This window comes from Hyla sarda, unplaced genomic scaffold (genome assembly GCF_029499605.1).
Source record: "Hyla sarda isolate aHylSar1 unplaced genomic scaffold, aHylSar1.hap1 scaffold_1188, whole genome shotgun sequence".
NCBI lineage: Eukaryota > Metazoa > Chordata > Amphibia > Anura > Hylidae > Hyla > Hyla sarda.
Window position 1 is genome coordinate 467 of NW_026607811.1, and position 16,957 is coordinate 17,423.

The window sequence follows — 16,957 nt, forward strand, 5'->3', positions numbered from 1 at the left end:
ACATATGTCCATCACGTTCAACCAGGGAATTAAGGGGTAGGGGTGTGGCGCGATATTGGGGAAGGGATGAGATTTTATATTTCTTCATAAGCATTAATCTTATTTTGTCAATTAGGAACATTCAGCACCCACCCGCTATCAAGGCAGCTGCCTATCATGTCATGCCCTACCTGCACAGGTGTGCTGGCTACTCAAATGATCCAATTAAGGAGGCCATTTAGTCAGCAGCAGCAGAAGTCCTGTGCCTGGACGCTCCAACAGGGGCCAGACACAAGCAGAAGCAGAAGCAGCAGAAGAAGCAGCAGCAGCACCACCTTTTGTTTTTTGGCTGCAGCAGCAGCAAGGCCCACAGGGCTGGCTAGCTGGCTAGCCAGCAAGCAGGTAGCAATGAAAGTAGGAATCTTTCTTTTTAACCCTGTAAGGGGGTGGTGCACTGTACCCGAAGATACTGCCATATCGGGTCAATGCATAGGGCGACGGAAGCAAGCTTCGAAATCGGCCCCCGTTCTCAAAAATCCATTTAATATATGGTCCCCAGATAGGGGACGTATCAGATATTAAACTGATAAGAACAGATTTTTTTTTTAAGTTAGCCCTCAGAACTCACTCAGAGTTCCAAGATCTTATTTGGAACTCAATTTTGTGTTCATCATCAGGTAACATGTTTTTATTTCTTTTCTTAAACACTAATGAAACAAAATAGAACATTTAAAAACAAAATAAGAAACAACATAAAATAGCAAAACCAAACATTACTTTCTAATTAAGCAAAACCAAATTAGAAGGTCATCCCCTTCCTCCATGCAAACACCATTAGAAAGTCTATCAGTCCTCGACTGATATTGCCATTTGCTATATCTTTCTTAACTTGAGACGCTAACCAGCCTGGAATTTTATACGTTTCAACAAAACGGTTCATGTCTGCCTTGAAAGAAAAATAGACTTTATCCCGAGCTTCTTCCTCCCGGTTCTTCAAGCCTATCTTTAGATCCATCATATCTTTGTCAAACGTTTTTCTTTCTGCTTCCGACAAATTTTCCAACAAACCACCAAGCACACCAAAATACTGCACTGGCACATACACTTCCTCCTCTCTCTTCTTCTTCTGCTCTGTAGGTCTTCTAGTTGGAACCTGCTCCACTTCTGGTTCTTTCACTTCAGCTGGTTCCTCTCTGCTTCTTTTTACAGCTTCCTTTTTCTCTGAATTTTTCTCAGACTTTTTCTTAGGACACGAGCCAAGCAGATGGCCCTCCTCACCACACAGATGGCATTTCCGTTTCTTTTGACAATTTTCCACGTCGTGACCCTCCTCTTGACACTTGAAACACCACAAAAACGTGCAATCCTCCTTTCTGTGACCGTACTGTTTACATTTGCGGCAAAAATCTTGCATGCCAGAAAAATACAGATCCCCGTTCACAGAACCAATTTTAAACCGGCCTGGGGGGATCACTAACTTGCCATCTGCCATTTTAAATTTCACATGGAACCTCCACTTGGTGGTCCATAGTCCATATTGATTAAATACCTTGCCTTTAGGCAGAACACTGTCACAGAATCGAGACAAAAAGGTAACGATATCCTCCTCCGAAGTATATGGGCTATACATCCTTATAGTCACCAATCGTTCTCTACGTGGGAAATGTGGAACTATCTCCACCCCTTCCAAAACCGGACATACCTTCTTTTGCTGCAATATGTTCCAAAATGAATCATAGTCCTCTTCAGAAGCCAGCACCACGTCGTAGTATCCACTTCTGGGAAACTCAAGCATGGATAGGATTTGCTCCCTCTTGACTTCCAGCAACTTAAACAGCACTTCTTCCACGACAAAGACAAGGCCTCTTTCCTTCTTCCGGACATCGAGCAGGGAAATACGAACTCCATTCCGAAGTCTCGCAAAAGGCGGCACGCCTTCCGAAGAAAAACCGCAATCTTCCTCCATGTCCATGATGTCCAGACACCTCCCCCACCGAAGTAGGTAGGTGGGGATCGCCTCCCGTTGTCTGGGGACTAAGCCGGCTCCCTGATAGCAGCAGGGGGGTGAAGTCCCTCCGTTAAGAAGGACGATCCCCCCAGGCAAAGGAGCCGGGTACCCCAGACACCCTCTGGCCAGACCAAGTGAGCAGAACTACACCTGATCTTAGCCAAAAGGCCGAGAAGCGATAACCGTGAAAGGGGCGGGCCCAACAAGGTCCCCTTCATGGGCACTATCACTGCTTGCTGTCAGGGAGGCTGCCAGACAATTTTCCATGCACACTCTGGGCTGGGGGGCAGTCAACCACCAGTACACACAGCAGAACCTAAACCCATACCATTATTGCTAAGCAGCAAGACAGGGGCCCATTGCACTCCCACGGGGCCTTTTTAAATGCAATCCATAACCCGGATTTGCCAGGAACCCTTCTTACTCCTCCTACTTGCATGTGACACTGGGCTTAGGATCTGCATAGGAAACACACTCACAAGCACACACCTACCTTTGTTGCCTGCAGATGCCTCCTTGGCTGTCCCCAAACGGTATCAAACCAACACCCACGGGAAGCTGTAAGCATAGAGGACATGCCTGCACCCCATTGGACTTACCTGTGTGGGTTAAATCCGGGTTATTTGACAACCTATGGCGGTGATGGTTCTGCTCAGGCAGAGCAGTGCTGATGCTCCTCATAAAGCTGTCGCTGCTGTGAAGGTTCTAGGTGACATCACAAATCCCTTTGGTTACATACACAACAAAGCTGGGTTGTTGTTGTTTACACTCTGCAAGGCCTGTGGAAGTGAGTGACATCATAGCACTGTAGTTCTGAGGGTTCAAGATGGATGCAACAATCTCCTGTTGCTTCTATGAAGGCCGTAATAGACGACATCACCAAACAGCTCCATAGTCACATACACAGCAAAGGAGAGATGTTGTTTACACCTAGTGATGTCAGTGGTATTGAGTGACATCACAGCACAGTGCTAAGGCTCCTGGGCCTGGACACAGCAGCGGCTGCAATATCTCAACGGAGAATACGTTTATATCTATGTGTGTGTGTGCGCATATATATATATATATATATATATATATAATATATATATATATATATATTTCTCCGCCGAAATCACTTTTAAACCCATTTCCACCTTTTTTTCCCTTCTCTTCCTCTTACTTTTTTTTCACGTTTTTTTACGTTTTTCTCCTTTTCGCCTCTTTTCTGGGCGTATTATTCTTCTTTTTCTTCTTTTTTTTCGTCTAATGCATACCCCATCAGTGCAGCAATGCTTATTCAATACCGCCAGCAGATGGAGACACTGGGGGATAATTTTCTAAGGATTTATACTGATTTTTCCTGTCTGAATTTGTCGCACAGAAAGTTGCAGGCCAAATATGTGTGACATTTCTGCGACTTTAGCTTCTAGAGCATTTTTACAACATTATACATAGGTGCTGAATACATAAAAAGCGACTGTTCAGCGACAGACAAGTCGCATCGGCTGAAAGTAGGCCAGAATGTCAGTCCATGTTGGAGCAGGTTTAGATACAGTCTAAAGCATAGATCTCAAAGTCTGTGCACAGAATTTAGCAAGGGCCTCGCACCTTCTGATGCATCAGGTAGGTGCACAATAGCATAGCCTAACCCTCTGTACTTTGGTCTATATTGATGCGGGACATAGACAGCCAGCTGATGACCAATCCATTAGTGCAATGGATGGCTGGAAGCATTTGTCTTTGCCTTTGCAATACCACAGAAGCAATGCATGGTCAATGTACAGCAATGACACACCTGTGTGAACAGCCAGGAGACCCCCCCCCCATGTTATGTTACATAGTTACATAGTTAGTACGGTCGAAAAAAGACATATGTCCATCACGTTCAACCAGGGAATTAAGGGGTAGGGGTGTGGCGCGATATTGGGGAAGGGATGAGATTTTATATTTCTTCATAAGCATTAATCTTATTTTGTCAATTAGGAACATTCAGCACCCACCCGCTATCAAGGCAGCTGCCTATCATGTCATGCCCTACCTGCACAGGTGTGCTGGCTACTCAAATGATCCAATTAAGGAGGCCATTTAGTCAGCAGCAGCAGAAGTCCTGTGCCTGGACGCTCCAACAGGGGCCAGACACAAGCAGAAGCAGCAGAAGAAGCAGCAGCAGCACCACCTTTTGTTTTTTGGCTGCAGCAGCAGCAAGGCCCACAGGGCTGGCTAGCTGGCTAGCCAGCAAGCAGGTAGCAATGAAAGTAGGAATCTTTCTTTTTAACCCTGTAAGGGGGTGGTGCACTGTACCCGAAGATACTGCCATATCGGGTCAATGCATAGGGCGACGGAAGCAAGCTTCGAAATCGGCCCCCGTTCTCAAAAATCCATTTAATATATGGTCCCCAGATAGGGGACGTATCAGATATTAAACTGATAAGAACAGATACTACACTTGATCTTAGCCAAAAGGCCGAGAAGCGATAACCGTGAAAGGGGCGGGCCCAACAAGGTCCCCTTCATGGGCACTATCACTGCTTGCTGTCAGGGAGGCTGCCAGACAATTTTCCATGCACACTCTGGGCTGGGGGGCAGTCAACCACCAGTACACACAGCAGAACCTAAACCCATACCATTATTGCTAAGCAGCAAGACAGGGGCCCATTGCACTCCCACGGGGCCTTTTTAAATGCAATCCATAACCCGGATTTGCCAGGAACCCTTCTTACTCCTCCTACTTGCATGTGACACTGGGCTTAGGATCTGCATAGGAAACACACTCACAAGCACACACCTACCTTTGTTGCCTGCAGATGCCTCCTTGGCTGTCCCCAAACGGTATCAAACCAACACCCACGGGAAGCTGTAAGCATAGAGGACATGCCTGCACCCCATTGGACTTACCTGTGTGGGTTAAATCCGGGTTATTTGACAACCTATGGCGGTGATGGTTCTGCTCAGGCAGAGCAGTGCTGATGCTCCTCATAAAGCTGTCGCTGCTGTGAAGGTTCTAGGTGACATCACAAATCCCTTTGGTTACATACACAACAAAGCTGGGTTGTTGTTGTTTACACTCTGCAAGGCCTGTGGAAGTGAGTGACATCATAGCACTGTAGTTCTGAGGGTTCAAGATGGATGCAACAATCTCCTGTTGCTTCTATGAAGGCCGTAATAGACGACATCACCAAACAGCTCCATAGTCACATACACAGCAAAGGAGAGATGTTGTTTACACCTAGTGATGTCAGTGGTATTGAGTGACATCACAGCACAGTGCTAAGGCTCCTGGGCCTGGACACAGCAGCGGCTGCAATATCTCAACGGAGAATACGTTTATATCTATGTGTGTGTGTGCGCATATATATATATATATATATATATATATATATATATATATATTTCTCCGCCGAAATCACTTTTAAACCCATTTCCACCTTTTTTTCCCTTCTCTTCCTCTTACTTTTTTTTCACGTTTTTTTACGTTTTTCTCCTTTTCGCCTCTTTTCTGGGCGTATTATTCTTCTTTTTCTTCTTTTTTTTCGTCTAATGCATACCCCATCAGTGCAGCAATGCTTATTCAATACCGCCAGCAGATGGAGACACTGGGGGATAATTTTCTAAGGATTTATACTGATTTTTCCTGTCTGAATTTGTCGCACAGAAAGTTGCAGGCCAAATATGTGTGACATTTCTGCGACTTTAGCTTCTAGAGCATTTTTACAACATTATACATAGGTGCTGAATACATAAAAAGCGACTGTTCAGCGACAGACAAGTCGCATCGGCTGAAAGTAGGCCAGAATGTCAGTCCATGTTGGAGCAGGTTTAGATACAGTCTAAAGCATAGATCTCAAAGTCTGTGCACAGAATTTAGCAAGGGCCTCGCACCTTCTGATGCATCAGGTAGGTGCACAATAGCATAGCCTAACCCTCTGTACTTTGGTCTATATTGATGCGGGACATAGACAGCCAGCTGATGACCAATCCATTAGTGCAATGGATGGCTGGAAGCATTTGTCTTTGCCTTTGCAATACCACAGAAGCAATGCATGGTCAATGTACAGCAATGACACACCTGTGTGAACAGCCAGGAGACCCCCCCCCCATGTTATGTTACATAGTTACATAGTTAGTACGGTCGAAAAAAGACATATGTCCATCACGTTCAACCAGGGAATTAAGGGGTAGGGGTGTGGCGCGATATTGGGGAAGGGATGAGATTTTATATTTCTTCATAAGCATTAATCTTATTTTGTCAATTAGGAACATTCAGCACCCACCCGCTATCAAGGCAGCTGCCTATCATGTCATGCCCTACCTGCACAGGTGTGCTGGCTACTCAAATGATCCAATTAAGGAGGCCATTTAGTCAGCAGCAGCAGAAGTCCTGTGCCTGGACGCTCCAACAGGGGCCAGACACAAGCAGAAGCAGAAGCAGCAGAAGAAGCAGCAGCAGCACCACCTTTTGTTTTTTGGCTGCAGCAGCAGCAAGGCCCACAGGGCTGGCTAGCTGGCTAGCCAGCAAGCAGGTAGCAATGAAAGTAGGAATCTTTCTTTTTAACCCTGTAAGGGGGTGGTGCACTGTACCCGAAGATACTGCCATATCGGGTCAATGCATAGGGCGACGGAAGCAAGCTTCGAAATCGGCCCCCGTTCTCAAAAATCCATTTAATATATGGTCCCCAGATAGGGGACGTATCAGATATTAAACTGATAAGAACAGATACTACACTTGATCTTAGCCAAAAGGCCGAGAAGCGATAACCGTGAAAGGGGCGGGCCCAACAAGGTCCCCTTCATGGGCACTATCACTGCTTGCTGTCAGGGAGGCTGCCAGACAATTTTCCATGCACACTCTGGGCTGGGGGGCAGTCAACCACCAGTACACACAGCAGAACCTAAACCCATACCATTATTGCTAAGCAGCAAGACAGGGGCCCATTGCACTCCCACGGGGCCTTTTTAAATGCAATCCATAACCCGGATTTGCCAGGAACCCTTCTTACTCCTCCTACTTGCATGTGACACTGGGCTTAGGATCTGCATAGGAAACACACTCACAAGCACACACCTACCTTTGTTGCCTGCAGATGCCTCCTTGGCTGTCCCCAAACGGTATCAAACCAACACCCACGGGAAGCTGTAAGCATAGAGGACATGCCTGCACCCCATTGGACTTACCTGTGTGGGTTAAATCCGGGTTATTTGACAACCTATGGCGGTGATGGTTCTGCTCAGGCAGAGCAGTGCTGATGCTCCTCATAAAGCTGTCGCTGCTGTGAAGGTTCTAGGTGACATCACAAATCCCTTTGGTTACATACACAACAAAGCTGGGTTGTTGTTGTTTACACTCTGCAAGGCCTGTGGAAGTGAGTGACATCATAGCACTGTAGTTCTGAGGGTTCAAGATGGATGCAACAATCTCCTGTTGCTTCTATGAAGGCCGTAATAGACGACATCACCAAACAGCTCCATAGTCACATACACAGCAAAGGAGAGATGTTGTTTACACCTAGTGATGTCAGTGGTATTGAGTGACATCACAGCACAGTGCTAAGGCTCCTGGGCCTGGACACAGCAGCGGCTGCAATATCTCAACGGAGAATACGTTTATATCTATGTGTGTGTGTGCGCATATATATATATATATATATATATATATATATATATATATATATATATTTCTCCGCCGAAATCACTTTTAAACCCATTTCCACCTTTTTTTCCCTTCTCTTCCTCTTACTTTTTTTTCACGTTTTTTTACGTTTTTCTCCTTTTCGCCTCTTTTCTGGGCGTATTATTCTTCTTTTTCTTCTTTTTTTTCGTCTAATGCATACCCCATCAGTGCAGCAATGCTTATTCAATACCGCCAGCAGATGGAGACACTGGGGGATAATTTTCTAAGGATTTATACTGATTTTTCCTGTCTGAATTTGTCGCACAGAAAGTTGCAGGCCAAATATGTGTGACATTTCTGCGACTTTAGCTTCTAGAGCATTTTTACAACATTATACATAGGTGCTGAATACATAAAAAGCGACTGTTCAGCGACAGACAAGTCGCATCGGCTGAAAGTAGGCCAGAATGTCAGTCCATGTTGGAGCAGGTTTAGATACAGTCTAAAGCATAGATCTCAAAGTCTGTGCACAGAATTTAGCAAGGGCCTCGCACCTTCTGATGCATCAGGTAGGTGCACAATAGCATAGCCTAACCCTCTGTACTTTGGTCTATATTGATGCGGGACATAGACAGCCAGCTGATGACCAATCCATTAGTGCAATGGATGGCTGGAAGCATTTGTCTTTGCCTTTGCAATACCACAGAAGCAATGCATGGTCAATGTACAGCAATGACACACCTGTGTGAACAGCCAGGAGACCCCCCCCCCCCATGTTATGTTACATAGTTACATAGTTAGTACGGTCGAAAAAAGACATATGTCCATCACGTTCAACCAGGGAATTAAGGGGTAGGGGTGTGGCGCGATATTGGGGAAGGGATGAGATTTTATATTTCTTCATAAGCATTAATCTTATTTTGTCAATTAGGAACATTCAGCACCCACCCGCTATCAAGGCAGCTGCCTATCATGTCATGCCCTACCTGCACAGGTGTGCTGGCTACTCAAATGATCCAATTAAGGAGGCCATTTAGTCAGCAGCAGCAGAAGTCCTGTGCCTGGACGCTCCAACAGGGGCCAGACACAAGCAGAAGCAGAAGCAGCAGAAGAAGCAGCAGCAGCACCACCTTTTGTTTTTTGGCTGCAGCAGCAGCAAGGCCCACAGGGCTGGCTAGCTGGCTAGCCAGCAAGCAGGTAGCAATGAAAGTAGGAATCTTTCTTTTTAACCCTGTAAGGGGGTGGTGCACTGTACCCGAAGATACTGCCATATCGGGTCAATGCATAGGGCGACGGAAGCAAGCTTCGAAATCGGCCCCCGTTCTCAAAAATCCATTTAATATATGGTCCCCAGATAGGGGACGTATCAGATATTAAACTGATAAGAACAGATTTTTTTTTTTTTTTTTATCTAAAGCCGAGGAACGTGCTTTCGATTCACCCAAAGTGCAAGAAAAAGTGCAAACGTGTTACACTAAAAAAAACGTGCACAAAGGATGCGGTCTATCGCAAGCCCTTCTCCGATAGGAGAGAGGCCCCCCAACAAACCTTACCCTTCGCCTCCGGACCAAAAGGTACCTGCGAGGTTCCAGGTTCGATGTCCCTTTTCGCCGAAGCTACTAGGGGACCACAAATGCTCCCGGCATCCCCCTTGGCGTTAGCCAAGGTATCTGCCCGCAGAGCCGATTACGGTAGGTACCCTGCCAAAGCAGGAGTACCCGGGGTGTTTGCAGGGAGGTGCGGAACCTAATGGCCACACACACCTCCCCTAGACCGCCAGGAGGGACACCCAGAAGGGCTACCGCATCCTGACCAATCCTGTGAACACACAACACGCAAAAAGTGACACAGTGAGACAAAAAAGAAATAAATAAGTGAATGTGTGCAGATATACTGCCCGGACATCCGGCCGGATCTATAAAAATTTCTCTGATCCTAGCCAGAAGGCCGGGAATCAAGAGGTGAGTGCCACAAGGTGAAGAGATTATGGTGCCCGTGCTTCAACTCAGTGAGCCTATCCTCCCAGTGAGTTTCGGCACCTCGGGGTCACCACTCCCCGAGGCACAAAAGTACCTCGGCTCTAGACCCTCTCAGCCTCATGGCGAGACCCGGAGGGAACAGGTCACATCGGGGCAGCCGTCGAGCTGATTCCTCAGAACCAGCCCCGGAAAGCCCTGGTACACCTGCATCCTCCATGCAGCACCCATCCCCACACCGGCGTTACTGTCCACCGGCATGAAAAACTGATAAGAACAGATACTACACTTGATCTTAGCCAAAAGGCCGAGAAGCGATAACCGTGAAAGGGGCGGGCCCAACAAGGTCCCCTTCATGGGCACTATCACTGCTTGCTGTCAGGGAGGCTGCCAGACAATTTTCCATGCACACTCTGGGCTGGGGGGCAGTCAACCACCAGTACACACAGCAGAACCTAAACCCATACCATTATTGCTAAGCAGCAAGACAGGGGCCCATTGCACTCCCACGGGGCCTTTTTAAATGCAATCCATAACCCGGATTTGCCAGGAACCCTTCTTACTCCTCCTACTTGCATGTGACACTGGGCTTAGGATCTGCATAGGAAACACACTCACAAGCACACACCTACCTTTGTTGCCTGCAGATGCCTCCTTGGCTGTCCCCAAACGGTATCAAACCAACACCCACGGGAAGCTGTAAGCATAGAGGACATGCCTGCACCCCATTGGACTTACCTGTGTGGGTTAAATCCGGGTTATTTGACAACCTATGGCGGTGATGGTTCTGCTCAGGCAGAGCAGTGCTGATGCTCCTCATAAAGCTGTCGCTGCTGTGAAGGTTCTAGGTGACATCACAAATCCCTTTGGTTACATACACAACAAAGCTGGGTTGTTGTTGTTTACACTCTGCAAGGCCTGTGGAAGTGAGTGACATCATAGCACTGTAGTTCTGAGGGTTCAAGATGGATGCAACAATCTCCTGTTGCTTCTATGAAGGCCGTAATAGACGACATCACCAAACAGCTCCATAGTCACATACACAGCAAAGGAGAGATGTTGTTTACACCTAGTGATGTCAGTGGTATTGAGTGACATCACAGCACAGTGCTAAGGCTCCTGGGCCTGGACACAGCAGCGGCTGCAATATCTCAACGGAGAATACGTTTATATCTATGTGTGTGTGTGCGCATATATATATATATATATATATATATATATATATATATATATTTCTCCGCCAAAATCACTTTTAAACCCATTTCCACCTTTTTTTCCCTTCTCTTCCTCTTACTTTTTTTTCACGTTTTTTTACGTTTTTCTCCTTTTCGCCTCTTTTCTGGGCGTATTATTCTTCTTTTTCTTCTTTTTTTTCGTCTAATGCATACCCCATCAGTGCAGCAATGCTTATTCAATACCGCCAGCAGATGGAGACACTGGGGGATAATTTTCTAAGGATTTATACTGATTTTTCCTGTCTGAATTTGTCGCACAGAAAGTTGCAGGCCAAATATGTGTGACATTTCTGCGACTTTAGCTTCTAGAGCATTTTTACAACATTATACATAGGTGCTGAATACATAAAAAGCGACTGTTCAGCGACAGACAAGTCGCATCGGCTGAAAGTAGGCCAGAATGTCAGTCCATGTTGGAGCAGGTTTAGATACAGTCTAAAGCATAGATCTCAAAGTCTGTGCACAGAATTTAGCAAGGGCCTCGCACCTTCTGATGCATCAGGTAGGTGCACAATAGCATAGCCTAACCCTCTGTACTTTGGTCTATATTGATGCGGGACATAGACAGCCAGCTGATGACCAATCCATTAGTGCAATGGATGGCTGGAAGCATTTGTCTTTGCCTTTGCAATACCACAGAAGCAATGCATGGTCAATGTACAGCAATGACACACCTGTGTGAACAGCCAGGAGACCCCCCCCCCATGTTATGTTACATAGTTACATAGTTAGTACGGTCGAAAAAAGACATATGTCCATCACGTTCAACCAGGGAATTAAGGGGTAGGGGTGTGGCGCGATATTGGGGAAGGGATGAGATTTTATATTTCTTCATAAGCATTAATCTTATTTTGTCAATTAGGAACATTCAGCACCCACCCGCTATCAAGGCAGCTGCCTATCATGTCATGCCCTATCTGCACAGGTGTGCTGGCTACTCAAATGATCCAATTAAGGAGGCCATTTAGTCAGCAGCAGCAGAAGTCCTGTGCCTGGACGCTCCAACAGGGGCCAGACACAAGCAGAAGCAGAAGCAGCAGAAGAAGCAGCAGCAGCACCACCTTTTGTTTTTTGGCTGCAGCAGCAGCAAGGCCCACAGGGCTGGCTAGCTGGCTAGCCAGCAAGCAGGTAGCAATGAAAGTAGGAATCTTTCTTTTTAACCCTGTAAGGGGGTGGTGCACTGTACCCGAAGATACTGCCATATCGGGTCAATGCATAGGGCGACGGAAGCAAGCTTCGAAATCGGCCCCCGTTCTCAAAAATCCATTTAATATATGGTCCCCAGATAGGGGACGTATCAGATATTAAACTGATAAGAACAGATTTTTTTAAGTTGCCCTCAGAACTCACTCAGAGTTCCAAGATCTTATTTGAAACTCAATTATTGTGTTCATCCTTGGGTAACATAATTTAATTTCTTTTCTTAAACACCAAATGAAATAAAAAGAAACATTTTAAAATCAATACATAAAGAAAAAACTCATAAAATAACTAAACCATACCTTACTTTCTAATTAACAAATCTCCATTAGAAAGTCATTCCCTTCCTCCAAGCATACACCGTTAGGAAATCAATCAAACCTAGACTGATATTCCCTCTAGTCACATCACTCTTGGCTTGAGATGCCAACCAGGCTGGAATTTTATACGCTTCAATGAAACGATTCATATCCGCCTTAAAAGAAAAATAAACTTTGTCCCGCACCTCCTCCTCCCGTGACTTAAATCTTGCTTTTAGCTCAATCATTTCTTTATCAAATGTCCGTCTTTCTGTTTCTGACAGATTCTCCAATAAACTTCCAAGCACACCACCATATTGTGACGGCACAAACTCTTCCACCTCTTTCTTTTTCTTCTGTTCCGCTGCTCTTCTTATTGGAACCTGTTCTAGCTCAGGCTCTTTTGCTTCAACTACTTCCTCTCGGCTTCTTTTAACCGCCTCTTTTTTCCCAACCTTTTTCTTGGGACAAGAGCCAAGAAGATGGCCCTCATTCCCACACAGATGGCACTTCTTCTTCTTCTCACAATTCTCCGCCTCATGACCTTCTTCTTGGCACTTGAAGCACCACAGGAATGTACATACATCCTTACTATGGCCATACTGCTTACACTTACGGCAAAACTCTTGCATGCCGGAGAAAAACAAGTCACCGTTTACCGTTCCAATTTTAAACCGCCCTGGCGGGACTATTAGCTTACCATCCACCGTTTCTTTAAATTTTACTTCAAACTTCCATTTGGTAGTCCATAATCCAAACTGGTTCAAAATCTTACCTTTGGGCAATACATTATCACAAAATCTTAACAGGAAAGTAACAATGTCTTCTTCTGGTGTATATGGGCTGTACATTCTTACAGTCACCAGTCTTTCTCTGCGAGGGAAGTGTGGAATTATCCCCACTCCCTCCAGGACCGAACTTCCTTTCCTTTGCTGAAAACGGCTCCAGAATACATCATAGTCCTCTTCTGACATAAGCACAACATCATAGTATCCACTCTTTGGAAATTCCAGCATGGAAAGAATTTGTTCCTTCCTGATCTCCAAGAGCTTGAACAAAACATCCTCGACCACGAATACCAGGCCTCTCTCCTTTTTCCGCACATCCTGCAAGGAAATCCGCACTCCATTCCGTAATCTTGCGAAGGATGGTACACCTTCAGAAGCAGATCCACGATCTTCAGCCATCTCCAAGGTATCCAGGCACCTCCCCCACGCAAGCAGGTAGGTGGGTGTGGATCGCCTCCCGTTGTCTGGGGACTAGGCCGGCTCCCTAATAGCAGCAGGGGGGTGAAGTCCCTCCGTTAAGAAGGACGATCCCCCCAGGCAAAGGAGCCGGGTACCCCAGACACCCTCTGGCCAGACCAAGTGAGCAGAACTACACTTGATCTTAGCCAAAAGGCCGAGAAGCGATAACCGTGAAAGGGGCGGGCCCAACAAGGTCCCCTTCATGGGCACTATCACTGCTTGCTGTCAGGGAGGCTGCCAGACAATTTTCCATGCACACTCTGGGCTGGGGGGCAGTCAACCACCAGTACACACAGCAGAACCTAAACCCATACCATTATTGCTAAGCAGCAAGACAGGGGCCCATTGCACTCCCACGGGGCCTTTTTAAATGCAATCCATAACCCGGATTTGCCAGGAACCCTTCTTACTCCTCCTACTTGCATGTGACACTGGGCTTAGGATCTGCATAGGAAACACACTCACAAGCACACACCTACCTTTGTTGCCTGCAGATGCCTCCTTGGCTGTCCCCAAACGGTATCAAACCAACACCCACGGGAAGCTGTAAGCATAGAGGACATGCCTGCACCCCATTGGACTTACCTGTGTGGGTTAAATCCGGGTTATTTGACAACCTATGGCGGTGATGGTTCTGCTCAGGCAGAGCAGTGCTGATGCTCCTCATAAAGCTGTCGCTGCTGTGAAGGTTCTAGGTGACATCACAAATCCCTTTGGTTACATACACAACAAAGCTGGGTTGTTGTTGTTTACACTCTGCAAGGCCTGTGGAAGTGAGTGACATCATAGCACTGTAGTTCTGAGGGTTCAAGATGGATGCAACAATCTCCTGTTGCTTCTATGAAGGCCGTAATAGACGACATCACCAAACAGCTCCATAGTCACATACACAGCAAAGGAGAGATGTTGTTTACACCTAGTGATGTCAGTGGTATTGAGTGACATCACAGCACAGTGCTAAGGCTCCTGGGCCTGGACACAGCAGCGGCTGCAATATCTCAACGGAGAATACGTTTATATCTATGTGTGTGTGTGCGCATATATATATATATATATATATATATATATATATATATATATATATTTCTCCGCCGAAATCACTTTTAAACCCATTTCCACCTTTTTTTCCCTTCTCTTCCTCTTACTTTTTTTTCACGTTTTTTTACGTTTTTCTCCTTTTCGCCTCTTTTCTGGGCGTATTATTCTTCTTTTTCTTCTTTTTTTTCGTCTAATGCATACCCCATCAGTGCAGCAATGCTTATTCAATACCGCCAGCAGATGGAGACACTGGGGGATAATTTTCTAAGGATTTATACTGATTTTTCCTGTCTGAATTTGTCGCACAGAAAGTTGCAGGCCAAATATGTGTGACATTTCTGCGACTTTAGCTTCTAGAGCATTTTTACAACATTATACATAGGTGCTGAATACATAAAAAGCGACTGTTCAGCGACAGACAAGTCGCATCGGCTGAAAGTAGGCCAGAATGTCAGTCCATGTTGGAGCAGGTTTAGATACAGTCTAAAGCATAGATCTCAAAGTCTGTGCACAGAATTTAGCAAGGGCCTCGCACCTTCTGATGCATCAGGTAGGTGCACAATAGCATAGCCTAACCCTCTGTACTTTGGTCTATATTGATGCGGGACATAGACAGCCAGCTGATGACCAATCCATTAGTGCAATGGATGGCTGGAAGCATTTGTCTTTGCCTTTGCAATACCACAGAAGCAATGCATGGTCAATGTACAGCAATGACACACCTGTGTGAACAGCCAGGAGACCCCCCCCCCATGTTATGTTACATAGTTACATAGTTAGTACGGTCGAAAAAAGACATATGTCCATCACGTTCAACCAGGGAATTAAGGGGTAGGGGTGTGGCGCGATATTGGGGAAGGGATGAGATTTTATATTTCTTCATAAGCATTAATCTTATTTTGTCAATTAGGAACATTCAGCACCCACCCGCTATCAAGGCAGCTGCCTATCATGTCATGCCCTACCTGCACAGGTGTGCTGGCTACTCAAATGATCCAATTAAGGAGGCCATTTAGTCAGCAGCAGCAGAAGTCCTGTGCCTGGACGCTCCAACAGGGGCCAGACACAAGCAGAAGCAGAAGCAGCAGAAGAAGCAGCAGCAGCACCACCTTTTGTTTTTTGGCTGCAGCAGCAGCAAGGCCCACAGGGCTGGCTAGCTGGCTAGCCAGCAAGCAGGTAGCAATGAAAGTAGGAATCTTTCTTTTTAACCCTGTAAGGGGGTGGTGCACTGTACCCGAAGATACTGCCATATCGGGTCAATGCATAGGGCGACGGAAGCAAGCTTCGAAATCGGCCCCCGTTCTCAAAAATCCATTTAATATATGGTCCCCAGATAGGGGACGTATCAGATATTAAACTGATAAGAACAGATACTACACTTGATCTTAGCCAAAAGGCCGAGAAGCGATAACCGTGAAAGGGGCGGGCCCAACAAGGTCCCCTTCATGGGCACTATCACTGCTTGCTGTCAGGGAGGCTGCCAGACAATTTTCCATGCACACTCTGGGCTGGGGGGCAGTCAACCACCAGTACACACAGCAGAACCTAAACCCATACCATTATTGCTAAGCAGCAAGACAGGGGCCCATTGCACTCCCACGGGGCCTTTTTAAATGCAATCCATAACCCGGATTTGCCAGGAACCCTTCTTACTCCTCCTACTTGCATGTGACACTGGGCTTAGGATCTGCATAGGAAACACACTCACAAGCACACACCTACCTTTGTTGCCTGCAGATGCCTCCTTGGCTGTCCCCAAACGGTATCAAACCAACACCCACGGGAAGCTGTAAGCATAGAGGACATGCCTGCACCCCATTGGACTTACCTGTGTGGGTTAAATCCGGGTTATTTGACAACCTATGGCGGTGATGGTTCTGCTCAGGCAGAGCAGTGCTGATGCTCCTCATAAAGCTGTCGCTGCTGTGAAGGTTCTAGGTGACATCACAAATCCCTTTGGTTACATACACAACAAAGCTGGGTTGTTGTTGTTTACACTCTGCAAGGCCTGTGGAAGTGAGTGACATCATAGCACTGTAGTTCTGAGGGTTCAAGATGGATGCAACAATCTCCTGTTGCTTCTATGAAGGCCGTAATAGACGACATCACCAAACAGCTCCATAGTCACATACACAGCAAAGGAGAGATGTTGTTTACACCTAGTGATGTCAGTGGTATTGAGTGACATCACAGCACAGTGCTAAGGCTCCTGGGCCTGGACACAGCAGCGGCTGCAATATCTCAACGGAGAATACGTTTATATCTATGTGTGTGTGTGCGCATATATATATATATATATATATATATATATATATATATATATATATTTCTCCGCCGAAATCACTTTTAAACCCATTTCCACCTTTTTTTCCCTTCTCTTCCTCT

At 46.1% G+C, this 16,957-nt stretch overlaps 6 non-coding genes and 1 pseudogene across 6 annotated transcripts; all 7 read right to left on the minus strand.

Moving 5' to 3' along the window:
- Window positions 1-423: 423 nt before the first annotated feature.
- Window positions 424-615, minus strand: LOC130303041 (U2 spliceosomal RNA). Its single transcript, XR_008853169.1, has one exon. It is a non-coding gene; the product is annotated as a U2 spliceosomal RNA (small nuclear RNA).
- A 3,639-nt stretch (window positions 616-4,254) lies between these two features.
- Window positions 4,255-4,445, minus strand: LOC130303001 (U2 spliceosomal RNA). Its single transcript, XR_008853130.1, has one exon. It is a non-coding gene; the product is annotated as a U2 spliceosomal RNA (small nuclear RNA).
- Window positions 4,446-6,531: 2,086 nt separating this feature from the next.
- On the minus strand, window positions 6,532-6,722 carry LOC130303013 (U2 spliceosomal RNA). The gene has a single exon (XR_008853141.1). It is a non-coding gene; the product is annotated as a U2 spliceosomal RNA (small nuclear RNA).
- A 2,094-nt stretch (window positions 6,723-8,816) lies between these two features.
- Window positions 8,817-8,999, minus strand: LOC130303043 (U2 spliceosomal RNA). The gene has a single exon (XR_008853171.1). It is a non-coding gene; the product is annotated as a U2 spliceosomal RNA (small nuclear RNA).
- A 694-nt stretch (window positions 9,000-9,693) lies between these two features.
- LOC130303051 (U2 spliceosomal RNA) lies at window positions 9,694-9,872 on the minus strand (annotated as a pseudogene).
- Window positions 9,873-11,958: 2,086 nt separating this feature from the next.
- LOC130303042 (U2 spliceosomal RNA) lies at window positions 11,959-12,158 on the minus strand. Its single transcript, XR_008853170.1, has one exon. It is a non-coding gene; the product is annotated as a U2 spliceosomal RNA (small nuclear RNA).
- A 3,632-nt stretch (window positions 12,159-15,790) lies between these two features.
- Window positions 15,791-15,981, minus strand: LOC130303026 (U2 spliceosomal RNA). Its single transcript, XR_008853153.1, has one exon. It is a non-coding gene; the product is annotated as a U2 spliceosomal RNA (small nuclear RNA).
- Between the last annotated feature and the right edge of the window lie 976 nt (window positions 15,982-16,957).